Consider the following 9,635-nt stretch of genomic DNA (forward strand, 5'->3'; position numbering starts at 1 on the left):
TTTATTTGAGATTTTTCTTGTTTCTTGAGATAGGATTGTATTGTTGTAAACTTCCCCTTAGAACTGCTTTTGCTGCATCCCATAGATTTTGGGTCGTTATTTTTTCATTGTGATTTGTTTCTAGGTATTTTTTGATTTCCTCTTTGATTTCTTCAGTGATTTCTTGGTTATTTAGTAGCATATTGTTTAGCCTCCATGTGTTTGTATTTTTTATAGTTTTTTTTTCCTGTAATTGATATCTAGTTTCATAGCATTGTGGTCAGAAAAGGCACTTGATAGGATTTCAATTTTCTTGTATTTACCAAGGCTTGGTTTGTGACCCAAGATATGATCTATCCTGGAGAATGTTCCATGAGCACTTGAGAAGGAAGTGTATTCTGTTGTTTTTGTATGGAATGTCTTATAAATATCAATTGATTTTCTTCTCATCTGTGCTGAAGTTGTGTGTGGAGTCTGTTTTGACACCCGGACTCCCTAAAAGACGTTGATGTTGGGCACCAAAGGTGGCGCGGGATTCATGGTGAAGGTCTGGGGCTTGTCTTGGTCTTGCTCGGCCAACGAAGTGCAGCAGTTTTTTTCTGACTGCAAAATTCAAGATGGGGCTCAAGGTGTTCATTTCATCTACACCAGAGAAGGCAGACCGAGTGGCGAGGATATAGTTGAACTTGAATCAGAAGATGAAGTCAAATTGGCCGTTAAAAAAAGACAAAGAAACTATGGGACACAGATATGTTGAAGTATTCAAGTCAAACAACATTGAAATGGATTGGGTGTTGAAGCATACTGGTCCAAATAGTCTTGACACGGCCAATGATGGTTTTGTATGGCTTAGAGGACTCCCCTTTGGATGTAGCAAGGAAGAAATTGTTCACTTCTTCTCAGGGTTGGAAATCGTGCCAAATGGGATAACATTGCTGGTGGACTTCCAGAGGAGGAGTACGGGGGAGGCCTTCGTGCAGTTTGCTTCACAGGAAATAGCTGAAAAGGCTCTAAAGAAACACAAGGAAAGAATAGGGCACAGGTATATTGAAATCTTTAAAAGCAGTCGAGCTGAAGTTAGAACTCACTATGATCCACCACGAAAACTTATGCCCATGCAGTGGCCAGGTCCCTATGGCAGAGCGTATAACAGCATTGGAAGAGGAGCTGGCTTTGAAAGGATGAGGCGTGGTGCTTATGGTGGGGGTTATGGAGGCTATGATGATTATATGTCTATAATGATGGCTATGGATTTGGGTCAGATAGATTTGTTGTTCAGGAATGTGAGATCACAGATATGGGGATGGTGGCTCTACTTTCCAGAGCACAACAGGACACTGTGTACACATGCAGGGATTACCTTACAGAACTACTGAGAATGACATTTATAATTTTTTTTCACCACTCAACCCTGTGAGAGTACATTTTGAAATTGGTCCTGATGGCAGAGCAACTGGTGAAGCAGATGTCAAGTTTGCAACTCATGAAGATGCTGTGACAGCTATAGCAAAAGACAAAGCAAATATGCAACACAGATATGTAGAACTCTTCTTGAATTCTACAGCAGGAGCAAGTGGTGGTGCTTACAAACACAGATATGTAGAGCTCTCCTTGAATTCTACAGCAGGAGCAAGCAGTGGTGCTTATGGTAGCCAAATGATGGGAGGCATGGGCTTGTCAAACCAGTCTAGTTATGGTGGCCCAGCCAGCCAGCAGCTGAGTGGTCATTATGGAGGTGGCTATGGTGGCCAGAGCAGCATGAGTGGATATGACCAAGTTTTACAGGAAAACTCCAGTGATTTTCAATCAAACACTGCATAGACAGCCAAGGAGCACTGAACAGCAGCTGCTTCAGTAGTGGAAGCTGAGCATCTATGGGAGTGAATGGAATGGGAGGGATGTCTAGCATGTCCAGTATGAGTGGTGGATGGGGAATGTAATTGATTCTGATCACTGACTCTTGGTCAACATTTTTTAAAAGAAAAATAAAACTTAAGTTTTAACAGTTTTGCAATACAAGCTTGTGATTTATGCTTACTCTAAGTGGAAATCAGGATTGTGTTAAAGACTTAAGTTTCAGTATTTTTGAACACAAACATTCATTTAGGATGTAACTAGGTTGAGTAATCTATTACTGTTAAATAATTTTCAGCTTTTCTCAAGTTAGTTATATTGTAGGATGTATTTAAACAGTAGGTTTATTTAGGTTAAAGCAGCTGAATTATGTTAAATGTTGCTTGCACCACATTACGTTTAACACTGGATGCATTGTTGAAAGACATGCTTTTTTGTAGAACTCAATATAGGAGCTGTGTCTACAATTAAAAGTGAAACATTTGGCATGTTTATTAATTCTAGTTTCATTTAATAACCTCTATGGTATGTAAGTTTAAGCTTTTTTTTTTAAGTTAATGGGGAAAATTTGAGACGCAATACCAATACTTTAGGATTTTGGTCTTGGTGTTTGTATGAAATTCTGAGGCCTTGATTTAAATCTTTTCATTGTATTGTGATTTTCCTTTTAGGTGTATTGTGCTAAGTGAAACTTGTCGAATAAGTCTTCCTTTTAAAAACTGAAAAAAAAATCAATTAAGCCCATCTTGTTTAATGTATTATTTAAAACTTGTGTGTCCTTAGTTATTTTCATTTTGGATGATCTGTCCATTGGTGAAAGTGGGGTGTTAAAGTCCCCTACTATGATTGTGTTACTGTCGATTTCCCCTTTTATGGCTGTTAGCATTTGCCTAATGTATTGAGGTGCTCCTATGCTGGGTGCATAAATATTTACCATTGTTATATCTTCTTCTTGGATTGATCCCTTCATCATTATGTAATGTCCTTCTTTGTCTCTTGTAATAGTTTTTATTTTAAAGTCTAGTTTGTCTGATATGAGAATTGCTACTCCAGCTTTCTTTTGATTTCCATTTGTATGGAACATCTTTTTCCATCCCTTCACTTTCAGTCTGTATGTGTCTCTAGGTCTGAATTGGGTCTCTTGTAGACAGCCTATATATGGGTCTTGTTTCTGTATCCATTCAGCCAGTCCATGTCTTTTGGTTGGAGCATTTAATCCATTTACATTTAAGGTAGTTATCGATATGTATGTTCCTATTACCATTTTCTTAATTGTTTTGGGTTTGTTTTTGTAGTTCTTTTCCCTCTCTTTTGTTTCCTGCCTAGAGAAGTTCCTTTAGCATTTGTTGTAAAGCTGGTTTGGTGGTGCTGAATTCTCTTAGCTTTGCTTGTCTGTAAGCGTTTTAATTTCTCATCTGAATGAGATCCTTACTGGGTAGAGTAATCTTGGTTGTAGATTTTTCCCTTTCATCACCTAAATTTGTCCTGCCACTCCCTTCTGGCTTGCAGAGTTTCTGCTGAAAGACCAGCTGTTAACCTTATGGGGATTCCCTTATGTGTTATTTGTTGCTTTTCCCTTGCTGCTTTTAATATTTTTTCTTTGTATTTAATTTTTGATAGTTTGATTAATATGTGTCTTGGTGTGTTTCTCCCTGGATTTATTCTGTATGGGACCCTCTGTGCTTTCTGGACTTGATTGACTATTTCCTTTCCCATATTAGGGAAGTTTTCAACTATAATCTCTTCAAATATTTTTCAGTCCCTTTCTTTTTCTCTTCTTCTGGGACCCCTATAATTCAAATGTTGGTGCGTTTAATGTTGTCCCAGAGGTCTCTGAGGCTCTCCTCAATTCTTTTCATTCTTTTTCTTTTTTTATTCTTTTTTTTTTTTTTTTTGCGGTACGCGGGCCTCTCGCCGCCGTGGACTCTCCCGCCGCGGAGCACAGGCTCCGGACGCGCAGGCCCAGCGGCCATGGCCCACGGGCCCAGCCGCTCCGCAGCATGTGGGATCCTCCCGGACCGGGGCACGAACCCGCGTCCCCTGCATCGGCAGGCGGACTCTCAACCACTGCGCCACCAGGGAAGCCCCATTCTTTTTCTTTATTCTGCTCTGTGGTGGTTATTTCCACTATTTTATCTTCCAGGTCACTTATCTGTTCTTCTGCCTCAGTTATTCTGCTATTGATTCCTTCTAGAGAATTTTTAATTTCATTTATTGTGTTGTTCATCTTGTTTGCTCTTTAGTTCTCCTAGGTCATTCTTAAACATTTCTTGTATTTTCTCCATTCTATTTCCAACATTTTGGATCATCTTTACTGTCATTACTTTGAATTCTTTTTCAGGTAAACTGCCTATTTCCTCTTCATTTGTTTGTGCTGGTGGGTTTTTACTTTGCTCCTTCATCTGCTGCGTATTTCTCTGTCTTCTCATTTTGCTTAACTTACTGTGTTTGGGGTCTCCTTTTCGCAGTTTGCACATTCGTAGTTCCCATTGTTTTTGCTGTCTGCCCCCAGTGGGTAAGGTTGGTTCAGTGTGTTGTGTAGGCTTCCTGGTGGAAGGGACTAGTGCCTGTGTTCTGGTGGATGAGGCTGGATCTTGTCTTTCTGGTGGGCAAGACCACGTTCAGTCGTGTGTTTTGGGTTGTCTGTGAACTTATTATGATTTTAGGCAACCTCTCTGCTAATGGGTGGGATTGTGTTCCCGTCTTGATAGTTATTTGGCATGGGGTGTCCAGCACTGGAGCTTGCTAGTCATTGAGTGGAGCTGGGTCTTAGCACTGAGATGGAGACCTCAGGGAGAGCTCTTGCCAATTGATATTATGTGGGGCCAGGAGTTCTCTGGTGGTCCAATGTCCTGAACTCGGCTCTCCCACCTTAGAGACACAGGCCTGACACCCGGCTGGAGCCCCAAGACCCTGTCATTTACATGGTGAATGTCAAGACCACTAATCTTCTCCCCGCCAACAACTCCAGAATGTCAGCAGCCAGAGTTTGATTGTTCCAGTCAGGAGATTGAATGGGTCATCTCACCATTGCTGCTTCTCCAACAGGCTCAAGGATTCTCCTCTAAACACTTTGAAGAAGCAGTGCTGTAGTCCAATGGGTTGGCAGCGGGGCAGCAGAGATCCCCCCAAGAGATCCTGAGAGAACTGCAGTAATTTTCACCTGTTCCTCATCCTCCACCAGTGCTATGGTGCTGCCATAATACTTCCATACAAAGGCCCTGCGTTTCTCTTTTTGAATTATGGTTTTCTCTGGGTATATGCCCAGTAGTAGGATTGCTGGGTCATATGGTAGTTCTATTTTTAGTTTTTTAAGGAACCTCCATACTTTTTCCATAGTGGTTGTGTCAATTTACATTCCCACCAACAGTGTAGGAGGGTTCCCTTTTCACCACACCCTTTGTAGCATTTATTGTTTCTAGATTTTTTTGATAATGGCCATTCTGACAGGTGTGAGGTGATACCTCATTGTAGTTTTGATTTGCATTTCTCTAATAATTAGTGATGTTGAGCATCCTTTTATGTGCCTCTTGGCCATCTGCATGTCTTGCTTGGTGAAATGCCTATTTAGGTCTTCTGCGCATTTTTACCTGGATTGTTTGTTTTTTTTGACGTTGAGCTCCATGAGCTGTTTGTATATTTTGGAGATTAATCCTTTGTCTGTTGTTTCATTTGCAAATATATCCTCCCATTCTGAGGGTTATCTTTTCATCTTGTTTATGGTTTCCTTTGCTGTGCAAAAGCTTTTAAGTTTCATTAAGGTCCATTTGTTTATTTTTGTTTTTATTTCTGTTACTCTAGGAGGTGGGTCAAAAAATATCTTGCTGTGGCTTATGTCAGAGTGTTTTTCCTATGTTTTCCTCTAAAAGTTCTATAGTGTCTGGACTTACATTTGAGTCTTTAATCCATTTGGAGTTTATTTTTGTGTATGGTGTTGGGTCGTGTTCTAATTTCATTCTTTTACATGTAGCTGTCCAGTTTTCCCAGCATCACTTATTGAAGAGGCTATCTTTTCTCCATTGTATGTTCCTGCCTCCTTTGTCATAAATTAGGTGCCCATATGTGCGTGTGATTATCTCTGGGCATTCTATCCTGTACGATTGATCTGTATTTCTGTTTCTGTGCCAGTACCATACTGTCTTGATTACTGTAGTTTCAAGTATAGTAGGTAGGTATAGTTTGAAGTCAGGGAGCCTGATTCCTCCAACTTCGTTTTTCTTTCTCAAGATTACTTTGGCTATTCGGGGTCTTTTGTGTTTCCATATGAATTGTAAGATTATTTTGTCCTAAATCTGTGAATAATGCCATTGGTAGTTTGATAGGGATTGCATTGAATCTGTAGATTGCTTTGGGTAGTATAATTATTTTCACAAAATTGATTCTTACAATCCAAGAACATGGTATATTTCTCCATCTGTTTATGTCATCTTTTATTTCTTTTATAAAAAGTAAATTTATTTATTTATTTATTTATGGCTGTGTTGGGTCTTTGTTGCTGCATGCGGGCTTTCTCAAGGTGTGGTGAGCAGGGGCTACTCTTTGTTGTGGTGCGTGGGCTTCTCAATGCGGTGGCTTCTCTTGTTGTGGAGCACAGGCTCTAGGCATATGGGCTTCAGTAGTTGCGGTGCGCGGGCTCAGTAGTTTTGGCTCGTGGGCTCTAGAGCTCAAGCTCAGTAGTTGTGGCACATGGACTTAGTTGCTCCGTGACATGTGGGATCTTCCCAGACAAGAGCTTGGACCTGTGTCCCCTGCATTGACAGGCGGATTCTTAACCACTGCGCCACCAGAGAAGTCCTCTTTGATTTCTTTCATAAGTCTTTTATAGTTTTCTGAGTACAAGTCTTTCACCTCCTTAGGTAGGTTTATTTCTAGGTATTTCATACTTTTTGTTACAGTGGTAAATGGGAGTCTTTCCTTAATTTCTCTTTCTGATTTTTCATTGTTTGTGCATAGGAATGCCAGAGATTTCTGTGTGTTAATTTTGTATCCTGCAACCTTGCCAAATTCATTGATTAGTTCTAGTCATTTTTTGGTGGCATCTTTAGGAATTTCTGTTTACAGTATCATGTCATCGGCAAATAGTGACAGCTTTACTTCTTCTTTTTCAATTTGTATTCCTTTTATTTCTTTTTCTTCTCTGATTGCTGTGGCTAGGACCTCAAAAACTATGTTGAATAAGAGTGGTGAGAGTGGGGACTTCCCTGGTGGCACAGTGGTTAAGAATCCACCTGCCAATGCAGGGGACATGGGTTCAAACCCTGGTCTGGGAAGATCCTGCATGCCAGGGACAACTAAGCCCTTGTGCCACAACTACTGAGCCTGTGCTCTTGAGCCACAACTACCGAGCCCACATGCCACAACTACCAAAGCCCATGGCCCTAGAGCCTGTGCTCTGCAACAAGATAAGCCACCGAAATGAGAAGCCTGTGTACCGCAACAAACAGTAGCCCCTGCTCGCCGCAACTAGAGAAAGCCTGCACACAGCAACAAAGACCTAGTGCAACCAAAATTAAAAATAAATAAATAAATAAATTTACTAAAAACAAAAAAATTGTGGCGAGAGTGGACATCCTTGTCTTGTTCCTGATCCTAGCGGAAATGCTTTCAGTTTTTCACTACTGAGTATGATGCTTGCTGTGGGTTTGTCATATATGGCCTTTATTATGTTGAGGAGGTTCCCTCTATGCCCATTGTTGGGAGAATCTTTAACAAAAAGCAGTGTTGAGTTTTGGCAAAACTTTTTCTGCATGTATTGAGATGATCATATGGTTTTTATTCCTTAATTTGTTGATGTGGTGTATCACATTGATTGATTTGCGTATATTGAAGAATCCTTGCATCCCTGCGATAAATCCCACTTGATGGTGGTGTATGATCCTTTTAATGTGCTGTTGTATTCTGTTGCTAGTATTTTGTTCAGGATTTTTGCATCTATGTTCATCGGTGATATTGGTGTCCAATTTTCTTTTTTTGTGATATCTTTTTCTGGTTTTGGTATCAGGGTGATGGTGCCTTCATAGAATGAATTTGGAAGTGTTTCTTCCTCTGAAATTTTTTGGAAGAGTTTGAGAAGGGTGGGTGTTAGCTCTTCTCTAAATGTTTGATAGAATTCACCTGTGAAGCCATCTGGTTCTGGACTTTTGTTGGTTGGAAGATTTTTAATTGTGGTTTCAATTTCATTACTTGTGATAGGTCTGTTTATATTTTCTAATTCTTCCTGGTTCAGTATTGGAAAATTGTACCTTTCCAAGAATTCGTTCATTTCTTCATGGTTGTCCATTTTAATGGCATATAGGTGTTTGTAGTAGTCTCTTATAATCCTTTGTATTTCTGCAGTGTAAGTTGTGCTTTCTCCTTTTTCACTTCTAATTTTATTGATTTGCATCCTCTCTTTTTTTTTTCTTGATGAGTCTGGCTAAGGGTTTATCAATTTTGTTTATCTTCTCAAAGAACCAGCTTTTAGTTTTACTGAGCTTTGCTACTGTTTTCTTAGTTTCTATTTCATTTATTTCTTCTCTGTTCTTTATGATTTCTTTCCTTCACCTGACTTTGGGTTTTCTTTGTTATTCTTTCTCTAGTTGTTTTAAGTGTAGTGTTAGATTGTTTATTTGAGTTTTTTTTGTTTCTTGAGGTGAGATTGAATAGCTATAGACTTCCCTCTTAGAACTGCTTTTGCTGTGTCCAATAAGTTTTGGGTCATTGTGTTTTCATTGTCATTTGTTTCTATGTATTTTTCTTTGATTTCTTCAGTGATCTCTTGGTTATTTACTAGCACACTGTTTAACTTCCATGTATTTGTGTTTTTTACAGTTTTTTTTCCTGTAATTGATTTCCAGTCTCATAGTGTTGTGGTCAGAAAAGATGCTTGATATGATTTCAATTTTCTCAAATTTTTCAAGTCTTGATTTGTGTCGTAAGATATGATCTACCCTGGAGAATGTTCCATGTGCACTTGAGAAGAAAGTGTATTCTGCCACTTTTGGGTGGAGTGTTCTACAAATATCAATTACATTTATCTGGTCTATTGTGTCATTTAAAGCTTGTGTTTCCTTATTATTTTCTGTTTGGATGATCTGTCCATTGGTGTAAGTGGGGTGTTAAAGTCCCCTACTATTATTGTGTTACTGTCAATTTCTCCTTTTCTGGTTGTTAGCATTTTCCTTATATATTGAGGTGCTCCTATGCTGGATGCATAAACATTTATAACTGTTATATCTTCTTCTTGGATTGATCCTTTGATCATTATGTAGTGTCCCTCCTTATCTCTTGTAACAGTCTTTATTTTAAAGTCTATTTTATCTGATACGAGTATTGCTACCCCAGCTTTCTTTTGATTTGCATTTGCATGGAATATCTTTTTCAAACCATTCACTTTTGGTCTGTATGTGTCCCTAGGTCTGAAGTGGGTCTCTTGTAGACAGCGTATATACGGGTCTTGTTTTTGTATCCATTCAGCCAGTCTGTGTGTTTTGGTTGGGGCATTTAATCTATTTGCATTCAAGGTTATTATCGATATGTATGTTCCTGTTACCATTTTCTTAATCGTTTGGGTTTGCTTTTGTGGGTCTTTTTTGTTTCTTGTGTTTCCCACTTAGAGAAGTTTCTTTAGCATTTGTTGTAAAGCTGGTTTGGTGGTGCTGAATTCTCTTATCTTTGGTTGTCTGAAAAGGTTTTGAATTCTCCATTGAATCTGAATGAGATCCTTGCTGGGTAGAGTAATCTTGGTTGTAGGTTTTTCCCTTTCATCACTTTAAGTATATCCTGCAACTCCTTTCTGGTCTGCAGAGTTTCTGCTGAGAAAT

At 39.3% G+C, this 9,635-nt stretch overlaps 1 pseudogene; it reads left to right on the forward strand.

Moving 5' to 3' along the window:
* Nucleotides 1-490: 490 nt before the first annotated feature.
* Nucleotides 491-2,551, forward strand: LOC137219716 (heterogeneous nuclear ribonucleoprotein H-like; annotated as a pseudogene).
* The last annotated feature ends 7,084 nt before the right edge of the window (nucleotides 2,552-9,635 follow it).

This window comes from Pseudorca crassidens, chromosome 2, assembly GCF_039906515.1.
Source record: "Pseudorca crassidens isolate mPseCra1 chromosome 2, mPseCra1.hap1, whole genome shotgun sequence".
Classification (NCBI taxonomy): Eukaryota; Metazoa; Chordata; class Mammalia; order Artiodactyla; family Delphinidae; genus Pseudorca; species Pseudorca crassidens.